Genomic DNA, 10,153 nt, shown 5'->3' on the forward strand with positions numbered 1-10,153 from the left:
CCCACATAGCGGTATTTATCTCTATTACCACCCTGTCCATCCCACATAGCAGTATGTATCTATATGCCACCCTGTCCATTCCACATAGCATTATTTATCTATATGACACCCTGTCCATCCCACATAGCGGTATGTAGCTATATGCCACCCTGTCCATTCCACATAGCAGTATGTATCTATGTGCCACCTTGTACATCCCACATAGCGGTATGTATCTATATGCCACCCTGTCCATCCCAAATAGCAGTATGTATCTATATGTCACCCTGTCCATCCCACATAGCTGTATTTATCTATATGCCACCCTATCCATCCCACATAGAAGTATGTATCGATATGCCACCCTGTCCAACCAACATAGCAGTATGTATCTATATGCCACCCTGTCCATTCCACATAGCGGTATGTATCTATATGCCACCCTGTCCATCCCACATAGCGGTATGTATCTATATGCCACCCTGTCTGTTCCACATAGCGGTATTTATCTGTATTACCACCCTGTCCATCCCACATAGCATTATGTATCTATATGCCACCCTGTCCATCCCACATAGCGGTATGTATCTATATGCAACCCTTTCCATCCCACATAGCGGTATGTATATATATGCCACCCTGTCCATCCCACATAGCAGTATGTATCTATGCCACCCTGCCCACCCCACATAGCAGTATTTATCTATATGCCACCTTGTCCATCCCACATAGCAGTATGTATCTATATGCCACCCTGTCCATCCCACATAACAGTATGCATCTATATCCCACCCTGTCCATCCCACATAGCGGTATGTATCTATATGCCACCTTGTCCATCCCACATAGCAGTATGTATCTATATGCCACCCTGTCCATCCCACATAACAGTATGCATCTATATCCCACCCTGTCCATCCCACATAGCGGTATTTATCTATATGCCACCCTATCCATCCCAAATAGAAGTATGTATCGATATGCCACCCTGTCCAACCAACATAGCAGTATGTATCTATATGCCACCCTGTCCATTCCACATAGCGGTATGTATCTATATGCCACCCTGTCCATCCCACATAGCGGTATGTATCTATATGCCACCCTGCCTGTTCCACATAGCGGTATTTATCTGTATTACCACCCTGTCCATCCCACATAGCATTATGTATCTATATGCCGCCCTGTCCATCCCACATAGCGGTATGTATCTATATGCAACCCTTTCCATCCCACATAGCGGTATGTATATATATGCCACCCTGTCCATCCCACATAGCAGTATGTATCTATGCCGCCCTGCCCACCCCACATAGCAGTATTTATCTATATGCCACCTTGTCCATCCCACATAGCAGTATGTATCTATATGCCACCCTGTCCATCCCACATAACAGTATGCATCTATATCCCACCCTATCAATCCCACATAGCGGTATTTATCTCTATTACCACCCTGTCCATCCCACATAGCAGTATGTATCTATATGCCACCCTGTCCATTCCACATAGCATTATTTTCTCTATTACCACCCTGTCCATCCCACATAGCATTATGTATCTATATGCCACCCTGTCCTTCCAACATAGCGGTATGTATCTATATGCCACCTTGTCCTTTCCACATAGCGGTATTTATCTGTATTACCACCCTGTCCATCCCACATAGCATTATGTATCTATATGCCACCCTGTCCATCCCACATAACAGTATGCATCTATATCCCACCCTATCCATCCCACATAGTGGTATTTATCTCTATTACCACCCTGTCCATCCCACATAGCATTATGTATCTATATGCCACCCTGTCCTTCCAACATAGCAGTATGTATCTATATGCCACCCTGTCCATTCCACATAGCATTATTTTCTCTATTACCACCCTGTCCATCCCACATAGCATTATGTATCTATATGCCACCCTGTCCATCCTACATAGCATTATGTATCTATATGCCACCCCGTCCTTCCAACATAGCGGTATATATCTATATGCCACCTTGTCCTTTCCACATAGCAGTATTTATCTGTATTACCACCCTGTCCATCCCACATAGCATTATGTATCTATATGCCACCCTGTCCTTCCAACATAGCTGTATGTATCTATTTACTACCCTGTCCATCCCACATAGCAGTATGTATCTATATATCACCCTGGCCATCCCAGATAGCAGTATGTATCTATATGCCACCCTGTCCATCCCACATAGCAGTATTTATCTCTATTACCACCCTGTCCATCCCACATAGCAGTGTGTATCCATATGCCACCCTGTCCATCCCACCTAGCGGTATGTATCTCTATGCCACCCTGTACATCCCACATAGCAGTATGTATCTATATGCCACCCTGTCCATCCCACCTAGCGGTATGTATCTCTATGCCACCCTGTCCATCCCACATAGCAGTATGTATCTATATGCCACCCTGTCTATTCAACATAGCAGTATTTATCTCTATTACCACCCTGTCCATCCCATATAGCAGTATGTATCTATACGCCACCCTGTCCATTCCACATAGCATTATATATCTATATGCCACCCTGTCCATCCCACATAGCATTATGTATCTATATGCCACCCTATCCATCCCACATAGCAGTATTTATCTCTATTACCACCCTGTCCATCCCACATAGCAGTATGTATCTATACGCCACCCTGTCCATTCCACATAGCATTATTTATCTATATGCCACCCAGTCCATCCCACATAGCATTATGTATCTATATGCCACCCTGTCCTTCCAACATAGCGGTATGTATCTATATGCCACCTTGTCCTTTCCACATAGCGGTATTTATCTGTATTACCACCCTGTCCATCCCGCATAGCATTATGTATCTATATGCTACCCTGTCCATCCCACATAGCATTATGTATCTATATGCCACCCTGTCCATTCCCCATAGTGGTATGTATCTATATGCCACCCTGTCCTTCCAACATAGCTGTATGTATCTATATACTACCCTGTCCATCCCACATAGCAGTATGTATCTATATATCACCCTGACCATCCCAGATAGCAGTATGTATCTATATGCCACCCTGTCCATCCCACATAGCAGTATTTATCTCTATTACCACCCTGTCCATCCCACATAGCGGTGTGTATCCATATGCCACCCTGTCCATCCCACCTAGCGGTATGTACCTCTATGCCACCCTGTCCATCCCACATAGCAGTATGTATCTATAGGCCACCCTGTCCATCCCACATAGGAGTATTTATCTCTATTACCACCCTGTCCATCCCACATAGCGGTATGTATCTATATGCCACCCTGCCCATCCCACCTAGCGGTATGTATCTCTATGCCACCCTGTCCATCCCACATAGCAGTATGTATCTATATGCCACCCTGTCCATCCCACCTAGCGGTATGTATCTCTATGCCACCGTGTCCATCCCACATAGCAGTATGTATCTATATGCCACCCTGTCCATTCCACATAGCGGTATGTATCTATATGCCACCTTGTCCATCCCACATAGCAGTATGTATCCATAATCCACCCTGTTCATCCCACATAGTGGTATGTATACATATGCCACCCTATCCATCCCACATAGCAGTATGTATCTATATGCCACCCTGTCCATATAACATAGCGGTATGTATCTATATGCCACCTTGTCCATTCCTCATAGCGGTATTTATCTGTATTACCACCCTGTCCATCCCACATAGCATTATGTATCTAAATGCCACCCTGTCCATCCCTCATAGCTGTATGTATCTATATGCCACCCTGTCCATCCCACATAGCAGTATTTATCTCTATTACCCCCTGTCCATCCCACATAGCGGTATGTATCTATATGCCACCCTGTCCATCCCACCTAGCGGTATGTATCTCTATGCCACCCTGTCCATTACACATAGCATTATGTATCTATACGCCACCCTGTCCATTCCACATAGCAGTATGTATCTATATGCCACCCTGTCCATCCCACATAGCGGTATGTATCTATATGGCACCCTGTCCATCCCACCTAGCGGTTTGTATCTCTATGCCACCCTGTCCATCCCACATAGCAGTATGTATCTATACGCCACCCTGTCCATTCAACATAGCAGTATGTATCTATATGCCACCATGTCCATTCCACATAGCAGTATGTATCTATATGCCACCCTGTCCATCCCAGCTAGCGGTATGTATCTCTATGCCACCCTCTCCATCCCTAATAGCAGTATGTATCTATGTGCCACCCTGTCCATCCCACATAGCGGTATGTATATATATATATGCCACCCTATCCATCCCACATAGCAGTATGTATCTATATGCCACCCTGTCCATTCCACATAGCATTATTTTCTCTATTACCACCCTGTCCATCCCACATAGCGTTATGTATCTATATGCCACCCTGTCCATACAACATAGCGGTATGTATCTATATGCCACCTTGTCGATTCCACATAGCAGTATTTATCTGTATTACCACCCTGTCCATCCCACATAGCCTTATGTATCTATATGCCACCCTGTCCATCCCACATAGCGGTATGTATCTATATGCCACCCTGTCCATCCACCTAGCGGTTTGTATCTCTATGCCACCCTGTCCATCCCACATAGCAGTATGTATCTATATGCCACCCTGTCAATTCCACATAGCAGTATGTATCTATATGCCACCCTGTCCATCCCAGCTAGCGGTATGTATCTCTATGCCACTCTGTCCTTCCCACATAGCAATATGTATCTATATGCCACCCTGTCCATTCCACTTGCCATTATTTGCTCTATTACCACCCTGTCCATCCCACATAGCATTATGTATCTATATGCCACCCTGTCCATAAAACATAGCGGTATGTATCTATATGCCACCTTGTCCATTCCACATAGCGGTATTTGTCTGTATTACCACCCTGTCCATCCCACATAGCCTGATGTATCTATATGCCATCCTGTCCATCCAACATAGCAGTATGTATCTATACGCTACCCTGTCCATCCCACATAACATTATGTATCTATATGCCACCCTGTCCATCCAACATAGCTGTATGTATCTATATGCCACCCTGTCCATCTCACATAGCAGTATGTATCTATATATCACCCTGTCCGTCCCAGACAGCAGTATGTATCTATATGCCACCCTGTCCATTCCAAATAGCAGTTTGTATCTGTATGCCACCCTGTCCATTCCACATAGGAGTATGTATCTATATGCCACCCTGTCCATTCCACATAGCATTATGTATCTATATGCCACCCTGTCCATCCCACATAGCAGTATGTATCTATATGCCACCCTGTCCATTCCACATAGCGGTATGTATCTATATGCCACCCTGTCCATCCCACATAGTGGTATATATCTATATGCCACCCTGTCCATTCCACATAGCATATGTATATATATGCCACTTTATCCATCCCACATAGCGGTATGTATCTATATGCCACTTCATCCATCCCACATAGCAGTATGTATCTATATGCCACCCTGTCCAACCCACATAGCAGTATATAGCTATATGCCACCCTATCTATCCCACATAGCAGTATGTATCTATATGCCACCCTGTCCATCCCACATAGCAGTATGTATCTATGCCACCCTGTCCATCCCACGTAGCGGTATGTATCTATATGCCACCCTGTCCATCCCACATAGCAGTATGTATCTATATGCTACCCTGTCGATCCCACATAGCGGTATGTATCTACATGCCAATTTATCCATCCCACATAGCAGTATGTATCTATATACCACCCTGTCCAACCCACATAGCAGTACATATCTATATGCCACCCTATCTATCCCACCTAGCGGTATGTATCTCTATGCCACCCTGTCCATCCCACATAGCAGTATGTATCTATATTCCACCCTGTCCATCCCAAATAGCAGTTTGTATCTGTATGCCACCCTGTCCTTTCCACATAGGAGTATGTATCTATATGCCACCCTGTCCATCCCACATAGCGGTATGTATCTCTATACCACCCTGTCCATTCCACATAGCGTTATGTATCTATATACCATCCTGTCCATCCCACATAGCAGTATGTATCTATATGCCACCCTGTCCATTCCACATAGCGGTATGTATCTATATGCCACCCTGTCCATCCCACATAGCAGTATATATCTATATGCCACCCTGTCCATTCCACATAGCGGTATGTATCTATATGCCACCCTGTCCATTCCACATAGCGGTATTTATCTCTATTACCACCTTGTCCATCCCACATAGCAGTATGTATCTATATGCCACCCTGTCCATCCCAAATAGCAGTATGTATCTATATGCCACCCTTCCATTCCACATAGCGGTATGTATCTACATCCCACCCTGTCCATCCCACATAGCGGTATGTATCTATATACCACCCTGTCCATACCACATAGCGGTATGTATCTATATGGCACCCTGTCCATCCCACATAGCAGTATGTATCTATATGCCACCCTGTCCATTCCACATAGCAGTGTGCATCTATATGCCACCCTGTCCATCCCACATAGCAGTATATATCTATATGCCACCCTGTCCATTCCACATAGCGGTATTTATCTCTATTACCACCTTGTCCATCCCACATAGCAGTATTTATCTCTATGACCACCCTGTTCATCCCACATAGCAGTATGTATCTATATGCCACCCTGTCCAACCCACATAGCAGTATATATCTGTATGCCACCCTATCTATCCCACATAGCAGTATGTATCTATACGCCACCCTGTCCATTCAACATAGCAGTATGTATCTATATGCCACCATGTCCATTCCACATAGCAGTATGTATCTATATGCCACCCTGTCCATCCCAGCTAGCGGTATGTATCTCTATGCCACCCTCTCCATCCCTAATAGCAGTATGTATCTATGTGCCACCCTGTCCATCCCACATAGCGGTATGTATATATATATATGCCACCCTATCCATCCCACATAGCGTTATGTATCTATATGCCACCCTGTCCATACAACATAGCGGTATGTATCTATATGCCACCTTGTCGATTCCACATAGCAGTATTTATCTGTATTACCACCCTGTCCATCCCACATAGCCTTATGTATCTATATGCCACCCTGTCCATCCCACATAGCGGTATGTATCTCTATGCCACCCTGTCCATCCCACATAGCAGTATGTATCTATATGCCACCCTGTCAATTCCACATAGCAGTATGTATCTATATGCCACCCTGTCCATCCCAGCTAGCGGTATGTATCTCTATGCCACTCTGTCCTTCCCACATAGCAATATGTATCTATATGCCACCCTGTCCATTCCACTTGCCATTATTTGCTCTATTACCACCCTGTCCATCCCACATAGCATTATGTATCTATATGCCACCCTGTCCATAAAACATAGCGGTATGTATCTATATGCCACCTTGTCCATTCCACATAGCGGTATTTGTCTGTATTACCACCCTGTCCATCCCACATAGCCTGATGTATCTATATGCCACCCTGTCCATCCAACATAGCAGTATGTATCTATACGCTACCCTGTCCATCCCACATAACATTATGTATCTATATGCCACCCTGTCCATCCAACATAGCTGTATGTATCTATATGCCACCCTGTCCATCTCACATAGCAGTATGTATCTATATATCACCCTGTCCGTCCCAGACAGCAGTATGTATCTATATGCCACCCTGTCCATTCCAAATAGCAGTTTGTATCTGTATGCCACCCTGTCCATTCCACATAGGAGTATGTATCTATATGCCACACTGTCCATTCCACATAGCATTATGTATCTATATGCCACCCTGTCCATCCCACATAGCAGTATGTATCTATATGCCACCCTGTCCATTCCACATAGCGGTATGTATCTATATGCCACCCTGTCCATCCCACATAGTGGTATATATCTATATGCCACCCTGTCCATTCCACATAGCGTATGTATATATATGCCACTTTATCCATCCCACATAGCGGTATGTATCTATATGCCACTTCATCCATCCCACATAGCAGTATGTATCTATATGCCACCCTGTCCAACCCACATAGCAGTATATAGCTATATGCCACCCTATCTATCCCACATAGCAGTATGTATCTATATGCCACCCTGTCCATCCCACATAGCAGTATGTATCTATGCCACCCTGTCCATCCCACATAGCAGTATGTATCTATACGGTCATTATCATTTTCTTCATAATCAGTAAACCAAAATTGAATACTGGTCTGACTCCAAAGCATGAAATTAGAAGCAAAATAATGGAAAGAATTACCTCTAGTATGTATTTCTATGTGGTCTTGCACAATACATGAATATTAATCGGGTCAATACGCTTCAACTGCTGAATCTGATCAAAAGGGAACCATAGAGTTCCGGATTTAAATGGAAGCTCATAATAGTAAAGTGAAAAAATCTCAATTCTTACCGAGAGTTTAGAAGGGAGTAGGAATACACTCTAAATCCACAATGAAGAGACCACCGGACAACGGGACCTCTGGTGTGTATCAAGATGAAGTATATAGGAAGTAGTGAAGATCCTAGAGCAAACTATCTTTACCTCAATAGTGAAAAAAAACTGTCCTTTATTGGTACTGTATTCCCAAAGACTATCAATATCTCCTACTGCACTTGTCATGAATAGATGGCACCGATGTTCAAAAGACTATTTTAGCCTCCTAATATTCCGAAATTGCGTACTGAAAAGAGAGACAGAAGTGAGCCACAAGGATGGGTGAGTCACTCTATCTTTAGGATCGAGTATTCCAAGTATTTATAGAAACAGTAATAATCTATGTACTTACAATTCGAAAGGCTAATTGTCTTTATAGACAGGATCTTGGGGTTGCTGTTTAATGTGCACCACACGTACGGTGTTCGCATTCGGAATGAGCAATCTCTGCCGGTTAAAATGAAAACAGGAAGAGACGCGGTCACATGACAGAGTCATGTGACCCGGAAATTTTAGGCGAAACAAATTCAAGCGACTCGGAAAGGACAGAACCTATTCCACCGAGATGTTGGTATTGCCGGAGTGAGAATAATATTGGGTGTATAGAGTACCTCGATCTATATGAACTGGGATCCCAGATGTAAACCCCAATGGTAAGTACCGTCATTACACCGTCACAAGGCCGTGTCACATGACTAAAGAACGTGACGCAGAAATAATTAAACACACCCATAGAGAGGTGCCACTCAACTCTTAAATCGGTTCTACGGACATCTAAAGAGATGGATGATCTCAGAAATGAAAATGAAAGGGATTTATAAAAAAAATATAGAAAAATCAAATAAAAATGAAATTAGTGTCTAGAAAATAGACACGGAAAAAAGACTCCAGAGTCAACAAGTAGCAGAGGGGTACATAGTGTATTAACCCTCTCAATAGATGTATTTAAACCTTTCGATTACTGATGTAGGATTCATTGGGCCTCATTACACAGACGGCGGTAAGGGTTAACGGTCACCGTTAATGGTAACAGTGACCGTTAACACTTACCGCCTTACTACGAGGTCCCTTTGCGGGTTGGAGACTTTAACGACTGCTTTTTGCAGGCGTTAAAAACCAACCCGCAAAGGGATCAGGGGGCTAATTACGGTAGCGCAATTTGCGGTGCCGTAATTAGCTCCTTCCCCATTCCCATTATTCCCTATGGGGCAAAAATGGGAATGGGGAAGGGCAATGGGGGAAGGGGGAATTACCGCCCCACCAACCTTGGAATAGGGCGGTAATTCCCCTTTCCTCCAAGGCGGTGCCAGTATTTTACCGGCATGGACCAAGGTGCTAACAGCACCTTGGTCCACCGCCGTCCGTGTAATGAGGCCCATTATCAGAACAATATGAACACTAAGTAGTCAACCAACTCATAAACCTGACATGAGCCCAAATTCTGATTATAACCAGTCCAAACCATAAGAGCCAAAATGGAGGATGATGTTATACTGGTGAATACTTAAATGAAACAATTCAGGGAAAAGTCTTCATTGAGACCTCTGGGAGAGACGGTATCCAAGAAATCAATCCAGAACATCTCTCTTTGAGCCAAAATCCTTGCATAATCACCCCCTCTGTGAGGTTTCTAACTACTTCAAGTATGTTGAATCTTAACTGTGCCACGTTATGTCTCTCATTGGTGAAGTGTCTTGTTACAGGGGATTTTTCATTTTTACACCGT

This window comes from Ambystoma mexicanum, chromosome 4p (assembly GCF_040938575.1).
Source record: "Ambystoma mexicanum isolate Mex_15411 chromosome 4p, UKY_AmexF1_1, whole genome shotgun sequence".
Taxonomy (NCBI): domain Eukaryota; kingdom Metazoa; phylum Chordata; class Amphibia; order Caudata; family Ambystomatidae; genus Ambystoma; species Ambystoma mexicanum.